At 49.7% G+C, this 22,922-nt stretch overlaps 12 non-coding genes across 12 annotated transcripts; all 12 read right to left on the bottom strand.

The window, feature by feature from the left end:
• Window positions 1-2,201: 2,201 nt before the first annotated feature.
• On the bottom strand, window positions 2,202-2,275 carry Trnat-agu (transfer RNA threonine (anticodon AGU)). The gene has a single exon. It is a non-coding gene; the product is annotated as a tRNA-Thr (tRNA).
• Window positions 2,276-3,660: 1,385 nt separating this feature from the next.
• On the bottom strand, window positions 3,661-3,734 carry Trnaa-agc (transfer RNA alanine (anticodon AGC)). The gene has a single exon. It is a non-coding gene; the product is annotated as a tRNA-Ala (tRNA).
• Window positions 3,735-5,120: 1,386 nt separating this feature from the next.
• Trnaa-agc (transfer RNA alanine (anticodon AGC)) lies at window positions 5,121-5,194 on the bottom strand. Its single transcript has one exon. It is a non-coding gene; the product is annotated as a tRNA-Ala (tRNA).
• Window positions 5,195-6,580: 1,386 nt separating this feature from the next.
• Trnaa-agc (transfer RNA alanine (anticodon AGC)) lies at window positions 6,581-6,654 on the bottom strand. The gene has a single exon. It is a non-coding gene; the product is annotated as a tRNA-Ala (tRNA).
• Window positions 6,655-8,040: 1,386 nt separating this feature from the next.
• On the bottom strand, window positions 8,041-8,114 carry Trnaa-agc (transfer RNA alanine (anticodon AGC)). Its single transcript has one exon. It is a non-coding gene; the product is annotated as a tRNA-Ala (tRNA).
• A 1,386-nt stretch (window positions 8,115-9,500) lies between these two features.
• Window positions 9,501-9,574, bottom strand: Trnaa-agc (transfer RNA alanine (anticodon AGC)). Its single transcript has one exon. It is a non-coding gene; the product is annotated as a tRNA-Ala (tRNA).
• Window positions 9,575-10,960: 1,386 nt separating this feature from the next.
• Trnaa-agc (transfer RNA alanine (anticodon AGC)) lies at window positions 10,961-11,034 on the bottom strand. The gene has a single exon. It is a non-coding gene; the product is annotated as a tRNA-Ala (tRNA).
• A 2,846-nt stretch (window positions 11,035-13,880) lies between these two features.
• Trnaa-agc (transfer RNA alanine (anticodon AGC)) lies at window positions 13,881-13,954 on the bottom strand. Its single transcript has one exon. It is a non-coding gene; the product is annotated as a tRNA-Ala (tRNA).
• Window positions 13,955-16,800: 2,846 nt separating this feature from the next.
• Window positions 16,801-16,874, bottom strand: Trnaa-agc (transfer RNA alanine (anticodon AGC)). Its single transcript has one exon. It is a non-coding gene; the product is annotated as a tRNA-Ala (tRNA).
• A 2,846-nt stretch (window positions 16,875-19,720) lies between these two features.
• Trnaa-agc (transfer RNA alanine (anticodon AGC)) lies at window positions 19,721-19,794 on the bottom strand. Its single transcript has one exon. It is a non-coding gene; the product is annotated as a tRNA-Ala (tRNA).
• Window positions 19,795-21,180: 1,386 nt separating this feature from the next.
• Trnaa-agc (transfer RNA alanine (anticodon AGC)) lies at window positions 21,181-21,254 on the bottom strand. The gene has a single exon. It is a non-coding gene; the product is annotated as a tRNA-Ala (tRNA).
• Window positions 21,255-22,640: 1,386 nt separating this feature from the next.
• On the bottom strand, window positions 22,641-22,714 carry Trnaa-agc (transfer RNA alanine (anticodon AGC)). Its single transcript has one exon. It is a non-coding gene; the product is annotated as a tRNA-Ala (tRNA).
• Window positions 22,715-22,922: the final 208 nt, after the last annotated feature.

Genomic DNA, 22,922 nt, shown 5'->3' with positions numbered 1-22,922 from the left:
CTCTGGTATTACGAATGCAAATTCCGTCTGTTTTGAACGTCTTAAATTGAAAGGGCGGTCACAAATTGGTCCATTTCACTCCTTGTCCACAATCACACAGCACCTGAGGTAACAAGCACATCTCGAGCCCCATTGTGCTCTCCATTGTTCATGCCAACTCAGTGCCTCGCTCTTTGCTACTGTGTCAAACTCTTGTCGTCCAACTGCAAAACACTGGGACACAACAAGTTTCCGCGTCGCCTTTGCACTGATCGTACTACGAAACGCTCCCCAAACTTGGCAATCACCCATGCAGATGACTTTTCCGACTTTACACGACGCTCACGCTAGTGACAGCCTTATTTATAGTTCGACGTCGCGCCAAAGCGAATGAGCACATTTCGCCTACGGCTTAGGCCGCTCTTCTAGTGTGGCTGCTCTGTGTCTGCAGGCAGCGAGGGGCTGCAAGCTTCCTGTGTTCGCACCTATATCACCTGTGCTTCCTTGTCAGAGACAGACTATCGCAAAACATACAACTCACTCCATGAATTGATTGCTACGTCATCTGTTATCAGCAGTCACAACCAGCAACACCAGTAGCAGCCGACTGCACGCAAAGAATGGGAACGTGCAGTGGGATTTACGTGAAATCGGCGCAATTGTGGATGCTAATCGTTCGCTTGTATCTGCCTGCACACCTCTGCCGGTTGGGAATTATTCCACTTGCATGGCAAGGTGCGCATGTAGGTGTGTTAAAAATTCTGGAGGCGCTGGGTATCGATCCCAGTATCTCCCGCACGCTAAGCGAGCGCTCTACCATCTGAGCTACGCCCACCCCCCCGATAACTAGTAGTGCTACATACAGTCATATCAACGTCACAGACCCTTGCACTCCCATTATTCCGCAGACAAACACTACTCTCTATGTATCAGTGAGGGTGTCTTTCAGGTTTCGTGCATTCTGTATCGAATCGTAGTTGGCCACAATGAAAGTGGCACGCATAACGTCGAAAATAGAGTTCAGACACCGCTCTGAGTAAGACGAACGTGTTGTCCACCTCTAGACTTCAATGACGTTAAGCCGTGATACCTAAGACAGATCTGCACTCGATGACACCACGATAACAGCCGGTCCCCACACTTACACATTGCTCTCCTTATGACAGTATATATCATATCAGTCTGTGACGCTGGTTTTGCAACTTCTTGCGTGCGTTTATGTTCGCCGCGACCAACACTTACCATGCACTGACCACAAAACATGGAGGAGCCGGGGCTTGAACCCGAGACCGTTCACACGCTAAGCGAACGATCTGCCAACTGAGCTACAGCTACACACACGACCAATCCTGGCTATTCTCCATTCTTTGCGACTCTGATGTGCACGGACACGATGGTTGGTTGGTTTGTAGCGGCGAAGGTACCAGAATACAAAGGCGCGGACACGTTCATATACACAAGAGTTCCAAGTAGTTTCGATGCTCTGGTATTACGAATGCAAATTCCGTCTGTTTTGAACGTCTTAAATTGAAAGGGCGGTCACAAATTGGTCCATTTCACTCCTTGTCCACAATCACACAGCACCTGAGGTAAAAAGCACATCTCGAACCCCATTGTGCTCTCCATTGTTCATGCCAACTCAGTGCCTCGCTCTTTGCTACTGTGTCAAACTCTTGTCGTCCAACTGCAAAACACTGGGACACAACAAGTTTCGGCGTCGCCTTTGCACTGATCGTACTACGAAAAGCTCCCTAAACTTGGCAATCACCCATGCAGATGACTTTTCCGACTTTACACGACGCTCACGCTAGTGACAGCCTTATTTATAGTTCGACGTCGCGCCAAAGCGAATGAGCACATTTCGCCTACGGCTTAGGCCGCCCTTCTAGTGTGGCTGCTCTGTGTCTGCAGGCAGCGAGGGGCTGCAAGCTTCCTGTGTTCGCACCTATATCACCTGTGCTTCCTTGTCAGAGACAGACTATCGCAAAACATACAACTCACTCCATGAATTGATTGCTACGGCATCTGTTATCAGCAGTCACAACCAGCAACACCAGTAGCAGCCGACTGCACGCAAAGAATGGGAACGTGCAGTGGGATTTACGTGAAATCGGCGCAATTGTGGATGCTAATCGTTCGCTCGTATCTGCCTACACACCTCTGCCGGTCGGGAATTATTCCACTTGCATGGCAAGGTGCGCATGTAGGTGTGTTAAAAATTCTGGAGGCGCTGGGTATCGATCCCAGTACCTCTCGCACACTAAGCGAGCGCTCTACCATCTGAGCTACGCCCACCCCCCGGTAACTAGTAGTGCTACATACAGTCATATCAACGTCACAGACCCTTGCACTCCCATTATTCCGCAGACAAACACTACTCTCTATGTATCAGTGAGGGTGTCTTTCAGGTTTCGTGCATTCTGTATCGAATCGTAGTTGGCCACAATGAAAGTGGCACGCATAACGTCGAAAATAGAGTTCAGACACCGCTCTGAGTAAGACGAACGTGTTGTCCACCTCTAGACTTCAATGACGTTAAGTCGTGATACCTAAGACAGATCTGCACTCGATGACACCACGATAACAGCCGGTCCCCACACTTACACCTTGCTCTCCTTATGACAGTATACATCATATCAGTCTGTGACGCTGGTTTTGCACCTTCTTGCGTGCGTTTATGTTCGCCGCGACCAACACTTACCATGCACTGACCACAAAACATGGAGGAGCCGGGGCTTGAACCCGAGACCGTTCACACGCTAAGCGAACGATCTGCCAACTGAGCCACAGCTACACACACGACCAAGCCTGGCTATTCTCCATTCTTTGCGACTCTGATGTGCACGGACACGATGGTTGGTTGGTTTGTAGCGGCGAAGGTACCAGAATACAAAGGCGCGGACACGTTCATATACACAAGAGTTCCAAGTAGTTTCGATGCTCTGGTATTACGAATGCAAATTCCGTCTGTTTTGAACGTCTTAAATTGAAAGGGCGGTCACAAATTGGTCCATTTCACTCCTTGTCCACAATCACACAGCACCTGAGGTAACAAGCACATCTCGAGCCCCATTGTGCTCTCCATTGTTCATGCCAACTCAGTGCCTCGCTCTTTGCTACTGTGTCAAACTCTTGTCGTCCAACTGCAAAACACTGGGACACAACAAGTTTCCGCGTCGCCTTTGCACTGATCGTACTACGAAACGCTCCCCAAACTTGGCAATCACCCATGCAGATGACTTTTCCGACTTTACACGACGCTCACGCTAGTGACAGCCTTATTTATAGTTCGACGTCGCGCCAAAGCGAATGAGCACATTTCGCCTACGGCTTAGGCCGCTCTTCTAGTGTGGCTGCTCTGTGTCTGCAGGCAGCGAGGGGCTGCAAGCTTCCTGTGTTCGCACCTATATCACCTGTGCTTCCTTGTCAGAGACAGACTATCGCAAAACATACAACTCACTCCATGAATTGATTGCTACGGCATCTGTTATCAGCAGTCACAACCAGCAACACCAGTAGCAGCCGACTGCACGCAAAGAATGGGAACGTGCAGTGGGATTTACGTGAAATCGGCGCAATTGTGGATGCTAATCGTTCGCTCGTATCTGCCTACACACCTCTGCCGGTTGGGAATTATTCCACTTGCATGGCAAGGTGCGCACGTAGGTGTGTTAAAAATTCTGGAGGCGCTGGGTATCGATCCCAGTACCTCTCGCACGCTAAGCGAGCGCTCTACCATCTGAGCTACGCCCACCCCCCCGATAACTAGTAGTGCCACATACAGTCATATCAACGTCACAGACCCTTGCACTCCCATTATTCCGCAGACAAACATTACTCTCTATGTATCAGTGAGGGTGTCTTTCAGGTTTCGTGCATTCTGTATCGAATCGTAGTTGGCCACAATGAAAGTGGCACGCATAACGTCGAAAATAGAGTTCAGACACCGCTCTGAGTAAGACGAACGTGTTGTCCACCTCTAGACTTCAATGACGTTAAGCCGTGATACCTAAGACAGATCTGCACTCGATGACACCACGATAACAGCCGGTCCCCACACTTACACCTTGCTCTCCTTATGACAGTATACATCATATCAGTCTGTGACGCTGGTTTTGCAACTTCTTGCGTGCGTTTATGTTCGCCGCGACCAACACTTACCATGCACTGACCACAAAACATGGAGGAGCCGGGGCTTGAACCCGAGACCGTTCACACGCTAAGCGAACGATCTGCCAACTGAGCTACAGCTACACACACGACCAAGCCTGGCTATTCTCCATTCTTTGCGACTCTGATGTGCACGGACACGATGGTTGGTTGGTTTGTAGCGGCGAAGGTACCAGAATACAAAGGCGCGGACACGTTCATATACACAAGAGTTCCAAGTAGTTTCGATGCTCTGGTATTACAAATGCAAATTCCGTCTGTTTTGAACGTCTTAAATTGAAAGGGCGGTCACAAATTGGTCCATTTCAGTCCTTGTCGACAATCACACAGCACCTGAGGTAACAAGCACATCTCGAGCCCCATTGTGCTCTCCATTGTTCATGCCAACTCAGTGCCTCGCTCTTTGCTACTGTGTCAAACTCTTGTCGTCCAACTGCAAAACACTGGGACACAACAAGTTTCCGTGTCGCCTTTGCACTGATCGTACTACGAAACGCTCCCCAAACTTGGCAATCACCCATGCAGATGACTTTTCCGACTTTACACGACGCTCACGCTAGTGACAGCCTTATTTATAGTTCGACGTCGCGCCAACGCGAAAGAGCAGATTTCGCCTACGGCTTAGGCCGCTCTTCTAGTGTGGCTGCTCTGTGTCTGCAGGCAGCGAGGGGCTGCAAGCTTCCTGTGTTCGCACCTATATCACCTGTGCTTCCTTGTCAGAGACAGACTATCGCAAAACATACAACTCACTCCATGAATTGATTGCTACGGCATCTGTTATCAGCAGTCACAACCAGCAACGCCCGTAGCAGCCGACTGCACGCAAAGAATGGGAACGTGCAGTGGGATTTACGTGAAATCGGCGCAATTGTGGATGCTAATCGTTCGCTCGTATCTGCCTACACACCTCTGCCGGTTGGGAATTATTCCACTTGCATGGCAAGGTGCGCACGTAGGTGTGTTAAAAATTCTGGAGGCGCTGGGTATCGATCCCAGTACCTCTCGCACGCTAAGCGAGCGCTCTACCATCTGAGCTACGCCCACCGCCCCGATAACTAGTAGTGCCACATACAGTCATATCAACGTCACAGACCCTTGCACTCCCATTATTCCGCAGACAAACATTACTCTCTATGTATCAGTGAGGGTGTCTTTCAGGTTTCGTGCATTCTGTATCGAATCGTAGTTGGCCACAATGAAAGTGGCACGCATAACGTCGAAAATAGAGTTCAGACACCGCTCTGAGTAAGACGAACGTGTTGTCCACCTCTAGACTTCAATGACGTTAAGCCGTGATACCTAAGACAGATCTGCACTCGATGACACCACGATAACAGCCGGTCCCCACACTTACACCTTGCTCTCCTTATGACAGTATACATCATATCAGTCTGTGACGCTGGTTTTGCAACTTCTTGCGTGCGTTTATGTTCGCCGCGACCAACACTTACCATGCACTGACCACAAAACATGGAGGAGCCGGGGCTTGAACCCGAGACCGTTCACACGCTAAGCGAACGATCTGCCAACTGAGCTACAGCTACACACACGACCAAGCCTGGCTATTCTCCATTCTTTGCGACTCTGATGTGCACGGACACGATGGTTGGTTGGTTTGTAGCGGCGAAGGTACCAGAATACAAAGGCGCGGACACGTTCATATACACAAGAGTTCCAAGTAGTTTCGATGCTCTGGTATTACAAATGCAAATTCCGTCTGTTTTGAACGTCTTAAATTGAAAGGGCGGTCACAAATTGGTCCATTTCAGTCCTTGTCGACAATCACACAGCACCTGAGGTAACAAGCACATCTCGAGCCCCATTGTGCTCTCCATTGTTCATGCCAACTCAGTGCCTCGCTCTTTGCTACTGTGTCAAACTCTTGTCGTCCAACTGCAAAACACTGGGACACAACAAGTTTCCGTGTCGCCTTTGCACTGATCGTACTACGAAACGCTCCCCAAACTTGGCAATCACCCATGCAGATGACTTTTCCGACTTTACACGACGCTCACGCTAGTGACAGCCTTATTTATAGTTCGACGTCGCGCCAACGCGAAAGAGCAGATTTCGCCTACGGCTTAGGCCGCTCTTCTAGTGTGGCTGCTCTGTGTCTGCAGGCAGCGAGGGGCTGCAAGCTTCCTGTGTTCGCACCTATATCACCTGTGCTTCCTTGTCAGAGACAGACTATCGCAAAACATACAACTCACTCCATGAATTGATTGCTACGGCATCTGTTATCAGCAGTCACAACCAGCAACGCCCGTAGCAGCCGACTGCACGCAAAGAATGGGAACGTGCAGTGGGATTTACGTGAAATCGGCGCAATTGTGGATGCTAATCGTTCGCTCGTATCTGCCTACACACCTCTGCCGGTTGGGAATTATTCCACTTGCATGGCAAGGTGCGCATGTAGGTGTGTTAAAAATTCTGGAGGCGCTGGGTATCGATCCCAGTACCTCTCGCACGCTAAGCGAGCGCTCTACCATCTGAGCTACGCCCACCACCCCGATAACTAGTAGTGCTACATACAGTCATATCAACGTCACAGACCCTTGCACTCCCATTATTCCGCAGACAAACACTACTCTCTATGTATCAGTGAGGGTGTCTTTCAGGTTTCGTGCATTCTGTATCGAATCGTAGTTGGCCACAATGAAAGTGGCACGCATAACGTCGAAAATAGAGTTCAGACACCGCTCTGAGTAAGACGAACGTGTTGTCCACCTCTAGACTTCAATGACGTTAAGTCGTGATACCTAAGACAGATCTGCACTCGATGACACCACGATAACAGCCGGTCCCCACACTTACACCTTGCTCTCCTTATGACAGTATACATCATATCAGTCTGTGACGCTGGTTTTGCAACTTCTTGCGTGCGTTTATGTTCGCCGCGACCAACACTTACCATGTACTGACCACAAAACATGGAGGAGCCGGGGCTTGAACCCGAGACCGTTCACACGCTAAGCGAACGATCTGCCAACTGAGCTACAGCTACACACACGACCAAGCCTGGCTATTCTCCATTCTTTGCGACTCTGATGTGCACGGACACGATGGTTGGTTGGTTTGTAGCGGCGAAGGTACCAGAATACAAAGGCGCGGACACGTTCATATACACAAGAGTTCCAAGTAGTTTCGATGCTCTGGTATTACGAATGCAAATTCCGTCTGTTTTGAACGTCTTAAATTGAAAGGGCGGTCACAAATTGGTCCATTTCAGTCCTTGTCGACAATCACACAGCACCTGAGGTAACAAGCACATCTCGAGCCCCATTGTGCTCTCCATTGTTCATGCCAACTCAGTGCCTCGCTCTTTGCTACTGTGTCAAACTCTTGTCGTCCAACTGCAAAACACTGGGACACAACAAGTTTCCGTGTCGCCTTTGCACTGATCGTACTACGAAACGCTCCCCAAACTTGGCAATCACCCATGCAGATGACTTTTCCGACTTTACACGACGCTCACGCTAGTGACAGCCTTATTTATAGTTCGACGTCGCGCCAACGCGAATGAGCAGATTTCGCCTACGGCTTAGGCCGCTCTTCTAGTGTGGCTGCTCTGTGTCTGCAGGCAGCGAGGGGCTGCAAGCTTCCTGTGTTCGCACCTATATCACCTGTGCTTCCTTGTCAGAGACAGACTATCGCAAAACATACAACTCACTCCATGAATTGATTGCTACGGCATCTGTTATCAGCAGTCACAACCAGCAACGCCCGTAGCAGCCGACTGCACGCAAAGAATGGGAACGTGCAGTGGGATTTACGTGAAATCGGCGCAATTGTGGATGCTAATCGTTCGCTCGTATCTGCCTACACACCTCTGCCGGTTGGGAATTATTCCACTTGCATGGCAAGGTGCGCATGTAGGTGTGTTAAAAATTCTGGAGGCGCTGGGTATCGATCCCAGTACCTCTCGCACGCTAAGCGAGCGCTCTACCATCTGAGCTACGCCCACCACCCCTATAACTAGTAGTGCTACATACAGTCATATCAACGTCACAGACCCTTGCACTCCCATTATTCCGCAGACAAACACTACTCTCTATGTATCAGTGAGGGTGTCTTTCAGGTTTCGTGCATTCTGTATCGAATCGTAGTTGGCCACAACGAAAGTGGCACGCATAACGTCGAAAATAGAGTTCAGACACCGCTCTGAGTAAGACGAACGTGTTGTCCACCTCTAGACTTCAATGACGTTAAGTCGTGATACCTAAGACAGATCTGCACTCGATGACACCACGATAACAGCCGGTCCCCACACTTACACCTTGCTCTCCTTATGACAGTATACATCATATCAGTCTGTGACGCTGGTTTTGCAACTTCTTGCGTGCGTTTATGTTCGCCGCGACCAACACTTACCATGCACTGACCACAAAACATGGAGGAGCCGGGGCTTGAACCCGAGACCGTTCACACGCTAAGCGAACGATCTGCCAACTGAGCTACAGCTACACACACGACCAAGCCTGGCTATTCTCCATTCTTTGCGACTCTGATGTGCACGGACACGATGGTTGGTTGGTTTGTAGCGGCGAAGGTACCAGAATACAAAGGCGCGGACACGTTCATATACACAAGAGTTCCAAGTAGTTTCGATGCTCTGGTATTACAAATGCAAATTCCGTCTGTTTTGAACGTCTTAAATTGAAAGGGCGGTCACAAATTGGTCCATTTCAGTCCTTGTCGACAATCACACAGCACCTGAGGTAACAAGCACATCTCGAGCCCCATTGTGCTCTCCATTGTTCATGCCAACTCAGTGCCTCGCTCTTTGCTACTGTGTCAAACTCTTGTCGTCCAACTGCAAAACACTGGGACACAACAAGTTTCCGTGTCGCCTTTGCACTGATCGTACTACGAAACGCTCCCCAAACTTGGCAATCACCCATGCAGATGACTTTTCCGACTTTACACGACGCTCACGCTAGTGACAGCCTTATTTATAGTTCGACGTCGCGCCAACGCGAAAGAGCAGATTTCGCCTACGGCTTAGGCCGCTCTTCTAGTGTGGCTGCTCTGTGTCTGCAGGCAGCGAGGGGCTGCAAGCTTCCTGTGTTCGCACCTATATCACCTGTGCTTCCTTGTCAGAGACAGACTATCGCAAAACATACAACTCACTCCATGAATTGATTGCTACGGCATCTGTTATCAGCAGTCACAACCAGCAACGCCCGTAGCAGCCGACTGCACGCAAAGAATGGGAACGTGCAGTGGGATTTACGTGAAATCGGCGCAATTGTGGATGCTAATCGTTCGCTCGTATCTGCCTACACACCTCTGCCGGTTGGGAATTATTCCACTTGCATGGCAAGGTGCGCATGTAGGTGTGTTAAAAATTCTGGAGGCGCTGGGTATCGATCCCAGTACCTCTCGCACGCTAAGCGAGCGCTCTACCATCTGAGCTACGCCCACCACCCCGATAACTAGTAGTGCTACATACAGTCATATCAACGTCACAGACCCTTGCACTCCCATTATTCCGCAGACAAACACTACTCTCTATGTATCAGTGAGGGTGTCTTTCAGGTTTCGTGCATTCTGTATCGAATCGTAGTTGGCCACAATGAAAGTGGCACGCATAACGTCGAAAATAGAGTTCAGACACCGCTCTGAGTAAGACGAACGTGTTGTCCACCTCTAGACTTCAATGACGTTAAGTCGTGATACCTAAGACAGATCTGCACTCGATGACACCACGATAACAGCCGGTCCCCACACTTACACCTTGCTCTCCTTATGACAGTATACATCATATCAGTCTGTGACGCTGGTTTTGCAACTTCTTGCGTGCGTTTATGTTCGCCGCGACCAACACTTACCATGCACTGACCACAAAACATGGAGGAGCCGGGGCTTGAACCCGAGACCGTTCACACGCTAAGCGAACGATCTGCCAACTGAGCTACAGCTACACACACGACCAAGCCTGGCTATTCTCCATTCTTTGCGACTCTGATGTGCACGGACACGATGGTTGGTTGGTTTGTAGCGGCGAAGGTACCAGAATACAAAGGCGCGGACACGTTCATATACACAAGAGTTCCAAGTAGTTTCGATGCTCTGGTATTACGAATGCAAATTCCGTCTGTTTTGAACGTCTTAAATTGAAAGGGCGGTCACAAATTGGTCCATTTCAGTCCTTGTCGACAATCACACAGCACCTGAGGTAACAAGCACATCTCGAGCCCCATTGTGCTCTCCATTGTTCATGCCAACTCAGTGCCTCGCTCTTTGCTACTGTGTCAAACTCTTGTCGTCCAACTGCAAAACACTGGGACACAACAAGTTTCCGTGTCGCCTTTGCACTGATCGTACTACGAAACGCTCCCCAAACTTGGCAATCACCCATGCAGATGACTTTTCCGACTTTACACGACGCTCACGCTAGTGACAGCCTTATTTATAGTTCGACGTCGCGCCAACGCGAATGAGCAGATTTCGCCTACGGCTTAGGCCGCTCTTCTAGTGTGGCTGCTCTGTGTCTGCAGGCAGCGAGGGGCTGCAAGCTTCCTGTGTTCGCACCTATATCACCTGTGCTTCCTTGTCAGAGACAGACTATCGCAAAACATACAACTCACTCCATGAATTGATTGCTACGGCATCTGTTATCAGCAGTCACAACCAGCAACGCCCGTAGCAGCCGACTGCACGCAAAGAATGGGAACGTGCAGTGGGATTTACGTGAAATCGGCGCAATTGTGGATGCTAATCGTTCGCTCGTATCTGCCTACACACCTCTGCCGGTTGGGAATTATTCCACTTGCATGGCAAGGTGCGCATGTAGGTGTGTTAAAAATTCTGGAGGCGCTGGGTATCGATCCCAGTACCTCTCGCACGCTAAGCGAGCGCTCTACCATCTGAGCTACGCCCACCACCCCGATAACTAGTAGTGCCACATACAGTCATATCAACGTCACAGACCCTTGCACTCCCATTATTCCGCAGACAAACACTACTCTCTATGTATCAGTGAGGGTGTCTTTCAGGTTTCGTGCATTCTGTATCGAATCGTAGTTGGCCACAACGAAAGTGGCACGCATAACGTCGAAAATAGAGTTCAGACACCGCTCTGAGTAAGACGAACGTGTTGTCCACCTCTAGACTTCAATGACGTTAAGTCGTGATACCTAAGACAGATCTGCACTCGATGACACCACGATAACAGCCGGTCCCCACACTTACACCTTGCTCTCCTTATGACAGTATACATCATATCAGTCTGTGACGCTGGTTTTGCAACTTCTTGCGTGCGTTTATGTTCGCCGCGACCAACACTTACCATGTACTGACCACAAAACATGGAGGAGCCGGGGCTTGAACCCGAGACCGTTCACACGCTAAGCGAACGATCTGCCAACTGAGCTACAGCTACACACACGACCAAGCCTGGCTATTCTCCATTCTTTGCGACTCTGATGTGCACGGACACGATGGTTGGTTGGTTTGTAGCGGCGAAGGTACCAGAATACAAAGGCGCGGACACGTTCATATACACAAGGGTTCCAAGTAGTTTCGATGCTCTGGTATTACGAATGCAAATTCCGTCTGTTTTGAACGTCTTAAATTGAAAGGGCGGTCACAAATTGGTCCATTTCAGTCCTTGTCGACAATCACACAGCACCTGAGGTAACAAGCACATCTCGAGCCCCATTGTGCTCTCCATTGTTCATGCCAACTCAGTGCCTCGCTCTTTGCTACTGTGTCAAACTCTTGTCGTCCAACTGCAAAACACTGGGACACAACAAGTTTCCGCGTCGCCTTTGCACTGATCGTACTACGAAACGCTCCCCAAACTTGGCAATCACCCACGCAGATGACTTTTCCGACTTTACACGACGCTCACGCTAGTGACAGCCTTATTTATAGTTCGACGTCGCGCCAACGCGAATGAGCAGATTTCGCCTACGGCTTAGGCCGCTCTTCTAGTGTGGCTGCTCTGTGTCTGCAGGCAGCGAGGGGCTGCAAGCTTCCTGTGTTCGCACCTATATCACCTGTGCTTCCTTGTCAGAGACAGACTATCGCAAAACATACAACTCACTCCATGAATTGATTGCTACGGCATCTGTTATCAGCAGTCACAACCAGCAACGCCCGTAGCAGCCGACTGCACGCAAAGAATGGGAACGTGCAGTGGGATTTACGTGAAATCGGCGCAATTGTGGATGCTAATCGTTCGCTCGTATCTGCCTACACACCTCTGCCGGTTGGGAATTATTCCACTTGCATGGCAAGGTGCGCATGTAGGTGTGTTAAAAATTGTGGAGGCGCTGGGTATCGATCCCAGTACCTCTCGCACGCTAAGCGAGCGTTCTACCATCTGAGCTACGCCCACCACCCCGATAACTAGTAGTGCTACATACAGTCATATCAACGTCACAGACCCTTGCACTCCCATTATTCCGCAGACAAACACTACTCTCTATGTATCAGTGAGGGTGTCTTTCAGGTTTCGTGCATTCTGTATCGAATCGTAGTTGGCCACAATGAAAGTGGCACGCATAAAGTCGAAAATAGAGTTCAGACACCGCTCTGAGTAAGACGAACGTGTTGTCCACCTCTAGACTTCAATGACGTTAAGTCGTGATACCTAAGACAGATCTGCACTCGATGACACCACGATAACAGCCGGTCCCCACACTTACACCTTGCTCTCCTTATGACAGTATACATCATATCAGTCTGTGACGCTGGTTTTGCACCTTCTTGCGTGCGTTTATGTTCGCCGCGACCAACACTTACCATGCACTGACCACAAAACATGGAGGAGCCGGGGCTTGAACCCGAGACCGTTCACACGCTAAGCGAACGACCTGCCAACTGAGCTACAGCTACACACACGACCAAGCCTGGCTATTCTCCATTCTTTGCGACTCTGATGTGCACGGACACGATGGTTGGTTGGTTTGTAGCGGCGAAGGTACCAGAATACAAAGGCGCGGACACGTTCATATACACAAGAGTTCCAAGTAGTTTCGATGCTCTGGTATTACGAATGCAAATTCCGTCTGTTTTGAACGTCTTAAATTGAAAGGGCGGTCACAAATTGGTCCATTTCACTCCTTGTCCACTATCACACAGCACCTGAGGTAACAAGCACATCTCGAGCCCCATTGTGGTCTCCATTGTTCATGCCAACTCAGTGCCTCGCTCTTTGCTACTGTGTCAAACTCTTGTCGTCCATCTGCAAAACACTGGGACACAACAAGTTTCCGCGTCGCCTTTGCACTGATCGTACTACGAAACGCTCCCCAAACTTGGCAATCACCCATGCAGATGACTTTTCCGACTTTACACGACGCTCACGCTAGTGACAGCCTTATTTATAGTTCGACGTCGCGCCAACGCGAATGAGCACATTTCGCCTACGGCTTAGGCCGCTCTTCTAGTGTGGCTGCTCTGTGTCTGCAGGCAGCGAGGGGCTGCAAGCTTCCTGTGTTCGCACCTATATCACCTGTGCTTCCTTGTCAGAGACAGACTATCGCAAAACATACAACTCATTCCATGAATTGATTGCTACGGCATCTGTTATCAGCAGTCACAACCAGCAACGCCAGTAGCAGCCGACTGCACGCAAAGAATGGGAACGTGCAGTAGGATTTACGTGAAATCGGCGCAATTGTGGATGCTAATCGTTCGCTCGTATCTGCCTACACACCTCTGCCGGTTGGGAATTATTCCACTTGCATGGCAAGGTGCGCATGTAGGTGTGTTAAAAATTCTGGAGGCGCTGGGTATTGATCCCAGTACCTCTCGCACGCTAAGCGAGCGCTCTACCATCTGAGCTACGCCCACCACCCCGATAACTAGTAGTGCTACATACAGTCATATGAACGTCACAGACCCTTGCACTCCCATTATTCCGCAGACAAACACTACTCTCTATGTATCTGTGAGGGTGTCTTTCAGGTTTCGTGCAATCTGTATCGAATCGTAGTTGGCCACAATGAACGTGGCACGCATAACGTCGAAAATAGAGTTCAGACACCGCTCTGAGTAAGACGAACGTGTTGTCCACCTCTAGACTTCAATGACGTTAAGCCGTGATACCTAAGACAGATCTGCACTCGATGACACCACGATAACAGCCGGTCCCCACACTTACACCTTGCTCTCCTTATGACAGTATACATCATATCAGTCTGTGACGCTGGTTTTGCAACTTCTTGCGTGCGTTTATGTTCGCCGCGACCAACACTTACCATGCACTGACCACAAAACATGGAGGAGCCGGGGCTTGAACCCGAGACCGTTCACACGCTAAGCGAACGATCTGCCAACTGAGCTACAGCTACACACACGACCAAGCCTGGCTATTCTCCATTCTTTGCGACTCTGATGTGCACGGACACGATGGTTGGTTGGTTTGTAGCGGCGAAGGTACCAGAATACAAAGGCGCGGACACGTTCATATACACAAGAGTTCCAAGTAGTTTCGATGCTCTGGTATTACGAATGCAAATTCCGTCTGTTTTGAACGTCTTAAATTGAAAGGGCGGTCACAAATAGGTCCATTTCACTCCTTGTCCACAATCACACAGCACCTGAGGTAACAAGCACATCTCGAGCCCCATTGTGCTCTCCATTGTTCATGCCAACTCAGTGCCTCGCTCTTTGCTACTGTGTCAAACTCTTGTCGTCCAACTGCAAAACACTGGGACACAACAAGTTTCCGCGTCGCCTTTGCACTGATCGTACTACGAAACGCTCCCCAAACTTGGCAATCACCCATGCAGATGACTTTTCCGACTTTACACGACGCTCACGCTAGTGACAGCCTTATTTATAGTTCGACGTCGCGCCAAAGCGAATGAGCACATTTCGCCTACGGCTTACGCCGCTCTTCTAGTGTGGCTGCTCTGTGTCTGCAGGCAGCGAGGGGCTGCAAGCTTCCTGTGTTCGCACCTATATCACCTGTGCTTCCTTGTCAGAGACAGACTATCGCAAAACATACAACTCACTCCATGAATTGATTGCTACGGCATCTGTTATCAGCAGTCACAACCAGCAACACCAGTAGCAGCCGACTGCACGCAAAGAATGGGAACGTGCAGTGGGATTTACGTGAAATCGGCGCAATTGTGGATGCTAATCGTTCGCTTGTATCTGCCTACACACCTCTGCCGGTTGGGAATTATTCCACTTGCATGGCAAGGTGCGCATGTAGGTGTTTTAAAAATTCTGGAGGCGCTGGGTATCGATCCCAGTACCTCTCGCACGCTAAGCGAGCGCTCTAGCATCTGAGCTACGCCCACCTCCCCGATAACTAGTAGTGCTACATACAGTCATATCAACGTCACAGACCCTTGCACTCCCATTATTCCGCAGACAAACACTACTCTCTATGTATCAGTGAGGGTGTCTTTCAGGTTTCGTGCATTCTGTATCGAATCGTAGTTGGCCACAATGAAAGTGGCACGCATAACGTCGAAAATAGAGTTCAGACACCGCTCTGAGTAAGACGAACGTGTTGTCCACCTCTAGACTTCAATGACGTTAAGCCGTGATACCTAAGACAGATCTGCACTCGATGACACCACGATAACAGCCGGTCCCCACACTTACACCTTGCTCTCCTTATGACAGTATACATCATATCAGTCTGTGACGCTGGTTTTGCACCTTCTTGCGTGCGTTTATGTTCGCCGCGACCAACACTTACCATGCACTGACCACAAAACATGGAGGAGCCGGGGCTTGAACCCGAGACCGTTCACACGCTAAGCGAACGACCTGCCAACTGAGCTACAGCTACACACACGACCAAGCCTGGCTATTCTCCATTCTTTGCGACTCTGATGTGCACGGACACGATGGTTGGTTGGTTTGTAGCGGCGAAGGTACCAGAATACAAAGGCGCGGACACGTTCATATACACAAGAGTTCCAAGTAGTTTCGATGCTCTGGTATTACGAATGCAAATTCCGTCTGTTTTGAACGTCTTAAATTGAAAGGGCGGTCACAAATTGGTCCATTTCACTCCTTGTCCACAATCACACAGCACCTGAGGTAACAAGCACATCTCGAGCCCCATTGTGCTCTCCATTGTTCATGCCAACTCAGTGCCTCGCTCTTTGCTACTGTGTCAAACTCTTGTCGTCCAACTGCAAAACACTGGGACACAACAAGTTTCCGCGTCGCCTTTGCACTGATCGTACTACGAAACGCTCCCCAAACTTGGCAATCACCCATGCAGATGACTTTTCCGACTTTACACGACGCTCACGCTAGTGACAGCCTTATTTATAGTTCGACGTCGCGCCAAAGCGAATGAGCACATTTCGCCTACGGCTTAGGCCGCTCTTCTAGTGTGGCTGCTCTGTGTCTGCAGGCAGCGAGGGGCTGCAAGCTTCCTGTGTTCGCACCTATATCACCTGTGCTTCCTTGTCAGAGACAGACTATCGCAAAACATACAACTCACTCCATGAATTGATTGCTACGGCATCTGTTATCAGCAGTCACAACCAGCAACACCAGTAGCAGCCGACTGCACGCAAAGAATGGGAACGTGCAGTGGGATTTACGTGAAATCGGCGCAATTGTGGATGCTAATCGTTCGCTTGTATCTGCCTACACACCTCTGCCGGTTGGGAATTATTCCACTTGCATGGCAAGGTGCACATGTAGGTGTTTTAAAAATTCTGGAGGCGCTGGGTATCGATCCCAGTACCTCTCGCACGCTAAGCGAGCGCTCTACCATCTGAGCCACGCCCACCTCCCCGATAACTAGTAGTGCTACATACAGTCATATCAACGTCACAGACCCTTGCACTCCCATTATTCCGCAGACAAACACTACTCTCTATGTATCAGTGAGGGTGTCTTTCAGGTTTCGTGCATTCTGTATCGAATCGTAGTTGGCCACAATGAAAGTGGCACGCATAACGTCGAAAATAGAGTTCAGACACCGCTCTGAGTAAGACGAACGTGTTGTCCACCTCTAGACTTCAATGACGTTAAGCCGTGATACCTAAGACAGATCTGCACTCGATGACACCACGATAACAGCCGGTCCCCACACTTACACCTTGCTCTCCTTATGACAGTATACATCATATCAGTCTGTGACGCTGGTTTTGCACCTTCTTGCGTGCGTTTATGTTCGCCGCGACCAACACTTACCATGCACTGACCACAAAACATGGAGGAGCCGGGGCTTGAACCCGAGACCGTTCACACGCTAAGCGAACGACCTGCCAACTGAGCTACAGCTACACACACGACCAAGCCTGGCTATTCTCCATTCTTTGCGACTCTGATGTGCACGGACACGATGGTTGGTTGGTTTGTAGCGGCGAAGGTACCAGAATACAAAGGCGCGGACACGTTCATATACACAAGAGTTCCAAGTAGTTTCGATGCTCTGGTATTACGAATGCAAATTCCGTCTGTTTTGAACGTCTTAAATTGAAAGGGCGGTCACAAATTGGTCCATTTCACTCCTTGTCCACAATCACACAGCACCTGAGGTAACAAGCACATCTCGAGCCCCATTGTGCTCTCCATTGTTCATGCCAACTCAGTGCCTCGCTCTTTGCTACTGTGTCAAACTCTTGTCGTCCAACTGCAAAACACTGGGACACAACAAGTTTCCGCGTCGCCTTTGCACTGATCGTACTACGAAACGCTCCCCAAACTTGGCAATCACCCATGCAGATGACTTTTCCGACTTTACACGACGCTCACGCTAGTGACAGCCTTATTTATAGTTCGACGTCGCGCCAAAGCGAATGAGCACATTTCGCCTACGGCTTAGGCCGCTCTTCTAGTGTGGCTGCTCTGTGTCTGCAGGCAGCGAGGGGCTGCAAGCTTCCTGTGTTCGCACCTATATCACCTGTGCTTCCTTGTCAGAGACAGACTATCGCAAAACATACAACTCACTCCATGAATTGATTGCTACGGCATCTGTTATCAGCAGTCACAACCAGCAACACCAGTAGCAGCCGACTGCACGCAAAGAATGGGAACGTGCAGTGGGATTTACGTGAAATCGGCGCAATTGTGGATGCTAATCGTTCGCTTGTATCTGCCTACACACCTCTGCCAGTTGGGAATTATTCCACTTGCATGGCAAGGTGCGCATGTAGGTGTGTTAAAAATTCTGGAGGCGCTGGGTATCGATCCCAGTACCTCCCGCACGCTAAGCGAGCGCTCTACCATCTGAGCTACGCCCACCCCCCCGATAACTAGTAGTGCTACATACAGTCATATCAACGTCACAGACCCTTGCACTCCCATTATTCCGCAGACAAACACTACTCTCTATGTATCAGTGAGGGTGTCTTTCAGGTTTCGTGCATTCTGTATCGAATCGTAGTTGGACACAATGAAAGTGGCACGCATAACGTCGAAAATAGAGTTCAGACACCGCTCTGAGTAAGACGAACGTGTTGTCCACCTCTAGACTTCAATGACGTTAAGCCGTGATACCTAAGACAGATCTGCACTCGATGACACCACGATAACAGCCGGTCCCCACACTTACACCTTGCTCTCCTTATGACAGTATATATCATATCAGTCTGTGACGCTGGTTTTGCAACTTCTTGCGTGCGTTTATGTTCGCCGCGACCAACACTTACCATGCACTGACCACAAAACATGGAGGAGCCGGGGCTTGAACCCGAGACCGTTCACACGCTAAGCGAACGATCTGCCAACTGAGCTACAGCTACACACACGACCAAGCCTGGCTATTCTCCATTCTTTGCGACTCTGATGTGCACGGACACGATGGTTGGTTGGTTTGTAGCGGCGAAGGTACCAGAATACAAAGGCGCGGACACGTTCATATACACAAGAGTTCCAAGTAGTTTCGATGCTCTGGTATTACGCATGCAAATTCTGTCTGTTTTGAACGTCTTAAATTGAAAGGGCGGTCACAAATTGGTCCATTTCACTCCTTGTCCACAATCACACAGCACCTGAGGTAAAAAGCACATCTCGAACCCCATTGTGCTCTCCATTGTTCATGCCAACTCAGTGCCTCGCTCTTTGCTACTGTGTCAAACTCTTGTCGTCCAACTGCAAAACACTGGGACACAACAAGTTTCGGCGTCGCCTTTGCACTGATCGTACTACGAAAAGCTCCCTAAACTTGGCAATCACCCATGCAGATGACTTTTCCGACTTTACACGACGCTCACGCTAGTGACAGCCTTATTTATAGTTCGACGTCGCGCCAAAGCGAATGAGCACATTTCGCCTACGGCTTAGGCCGCTCTTCTAGTGTGGCTGCTCTGTGTCTGCAGGCAGCGAGGGGCTGCAAGCTTCCTGTGTTCGCACCTATATCACCTGTGCTTCCTTGTCAGAGACAGACTATCGCAAAACATACAACTCACTCCATGAATTGATTGCTACGGCATCTGTTATCAGCAGTCACAACCAGCAACGCCAGTAGCAGCCGACTGCACGCAAAGAATGGGAACGTGCAGTAGGATTTACGTGAAATCGGCGCAATTGTGGATGCTAATCGTTCGCTCGTATCTGCCTACACACCTCTGCCGGTTGGGAATTATTCCACTTGCATGGCAAGGTGCGCACGTAGGTGTGTTAAAAATTCTGGAGGCGCTGGGTATCGATCCCAGTACCTCTCGCACGCTAAGCGAGCGCTCTACCATCTGAGCTACGCCCACCCCCCCGATAACTAGTAGTGCCACATACAGTCATATCAACGTCACAGACCCTTGCACTCCCATTATTCCGCAGACAAACACTACTCTCTATGTATCAGTGAGGGTGTCTTTCAGGTTTCGTGCATTCTGTATCGAATCGTAGTTGGCCACAATGAAAGTGGCACGCATAACGTCGAAAATAGAGTTCAGACACCGCTCTGAGTAAGACGAACGTGTTGTCCACCTCTAGACTTCAATGACGTTAAGCCGTGATACCTGAGACAGATCTGCACTCGATGACACCACGATAACAGCCGGTCCCCACACTTACACCTTGCTCTCCTTATGACAGTATACATCATATCAGTCTGTGACACTGGTTTTGCAACTTCTTGCGTGCGTTTATGTTCGCCGCGACCAACACTTACCATGTACTGACCACAAAACATGGAGGAGCCGGGGCTTGAACCCGAGACCGTTCACACGCTAAGCGAACGATCTGCCAACTGAGCTACAGCTACACACACGACCAAGCCTGGCTATTCTCCATTCTTTGCGACTCTGATGTGCACGGACACGATGGTTGGTTGGTTTGTAGCGGCGAAGGTACCAGAATACAAAGGCGCGGACACGTTCATATACACAAGAGTTCCAAGTAGTTTCGATGCTCTGGTATTACGAATGCAAATTCCGTCTGTTTTGAACGTCTTAAATTGAAAGGGCGGTCACAAATTGGTCCATTTCAGTCCTTGTCGACAATCACACAGCACCTGAGGTAACAAGCACATCTCGAGCCCCATTGTGCTCTCCATTGTTCATGCCAACTCAGTGCCTCGCTCTTTGCTACTGTGTCAAACTCTTGTCGTCCAACTGCAAAAAACTGGGACACAACAAGTTTCCGTGTCGCCTTTGCACTGATCGTACTACGAAACGCTCCCCAAACTTGGCAATCACCCATGCAGATGACTTTTCCGACTTTACACGACGCTCACGCTAGTGACAGCCTTATTTATAGTTCGACGTCGCGCCAACGCGAATGAGCACATTTCGCCTACGGCTTAGGCCGCTCTTCTAGTGTGGCTGCTCTGTGTCTGCAGGCAGCGAGGGGCTGCAAGCTTCCTGTGTTCGCACCTATATCACCTGTGCTTCCTTGTCAGAGACAGACTATCGCAAAACATACAACTCACTCCATGAATTGATTGCTACGGCATCTGTTATCAGCAGTCACAACCAGCAACGCCCGTAGCAGCCGACTGCACGCAAAGAATGGGAACGTGCAGTGGGATTTACGTGAAATCGGCGCAATTGTGGATGCTAATCGTTCGCTCGTATCTGCCTACACACCTCTGCCGGTTGGGAATTATTCCACTTGCATGGCAAGGTGCGCATGTAGGTGTGTTAAAAATTCTGGAGGCGCTGGGTATCGATCCCAGTACCTCTCGCACGCTAAGCGAGCGCTCTACCATCTGAGCTACGCCCACCCCCCCGATAACTAGTAGTGCTACATACAGTCATATCAACGTCACAGACCCTTGCACTCCCATTATTCCGCAGACAAACACTACTCTCTATGTATCAGTGAGGGTGTCTTTCAGGTTTCGTGCATTCTGTATCGAATCGTAGTTGGCCACAATGAAAGTGGCACGCATAACGTCGAAAATAGAGTTCAGACACCGCTCTGAGTAAGACGAACGTGTTGTCCACCTCTAGACTTCAATGACGTTAAGTCGTGATACCTAAGACAGATCTGCACTCGATGACACCACGATAACAGCCGGTCCCCACACTTACACCTTGCTCTCCTTATGACAGTATACATCATATCAGTCTGTGACGCTGGTTTTGCAACTTCTTGCGTGCGTTTATGTTCGCCGCGACCAACACTTACCATGTACTGACCACAAAACATGGAGGAGCCGGGGCTTGAACCCGAGACCGTTCACACGCTAAGCGAACGATCTGCCAACTGAGCTACAGCTACACACACGACCAAGCCTGGCTATTCTCCATTCTTTGCGACTCTGATGTGCACGGACACGATGGTTGGTTGGTTTGTAGCGGCGAAGGTACCAGAATACAAAGGCGCGGACACGTTCATATACACAAGAGTTCCAAGTAGTTTCGATGCTCTGGTATTACGAATGCAAATTCCGTCTGTTTTGAACGTCTTAAATTGAAAGGTCGGTCACAAATTGGTCCATTTCACTCCTTGTCCACAATCACACAGCACCTGAGGTAACAAGCACATATCGAGCCCCATTGTGCTCTCCATTGTTCATGCCAACTCAGTGCCTCGCTCTTTGCTACTGTGTCAAACTCTTGTCGTCCAACTGCAAAACACTGGGACACAACAAGTTTCCGCGTCGCCTTTGCACTGATCGTACTACGAAACGCTCCCCAAACTTGGCAATCACCCATGCAGATGACTTTTCCGACTTTACACGACGCTCACGCTAGTGACAGCCTTATTTATAGTTCGACGTCGCGCCAACGCGAATGAGCACATTTCGCCTACGGCTTAGGCCGCTCTTCTAGTGTGGCTGCTCTGTGTCTGCAGGCAGCGAGGGGCTGCAAGCTTCCTGTGTTCGCACCTATATCACCTGTGCTTCCTTGTCAGAGACAGACTATCGCAAAACATACAACTCACTCCATGAATTGATTGCTACGGCATCTGTTATCAGCAGTCACAACCAGCAACGCCCGTAGCAGCCGACTGCACGCAAAGAATGGGAACGTGCAGTGGGATTTACGTGAAATCGGCGCAATTGTGGATGCTAATCGTTCGCTCGTATCTGCCTACACACCTCTGCCGGTTGGGAATTATTCCACTTGCATGGCAAGGTGCGCATGTAGGTGTGTTAAAAATTCTGGAGGCGCTGGGTATCGATCCCAGTACCTCTCGCACGCTAAGCGAGCGCTCTACCATCTGAGCTACGCCCACCACCCCGATAACTAGTAGTTCTACATACAGTCATATCAACGTCACAGACCCTTGCACTCCCATTATTCCGCAGACAAACACTACTCTCTATGTATCAGTGAGGGTGTCTTTCAGGTTTCGTGCATTCTGTATCGAATCGTAGTTGGCCACAATGAAAGTGGCACGCATAACGTCGAAAATAGAGTTCAGACACCGCTCTGGGTAAGACG

The sequence above is a fragment of the Schistocerca gregaria genome, chromosome 3 (genome assembly GCF_023897955.1).
Source record: "Schistocerca gregaria isolate iqSchGreg1 chromosome 3, iqSchGreg1.2, whole genome shotgun sequence".
In the NCBI taxonomy this organism is placed as follows: domain Eukaryota; kingdom Metazoa; phylum Arthropoda; class Insecta; order Orthoptera; family Acrididae; genus Schistocerca; species Schistocerca gregaria.
The sequence above is the reverse complement of the archived record's forward strand: the minus strand, read 5'-3'. Positions and strand labels throughout refer to the sequence as shown.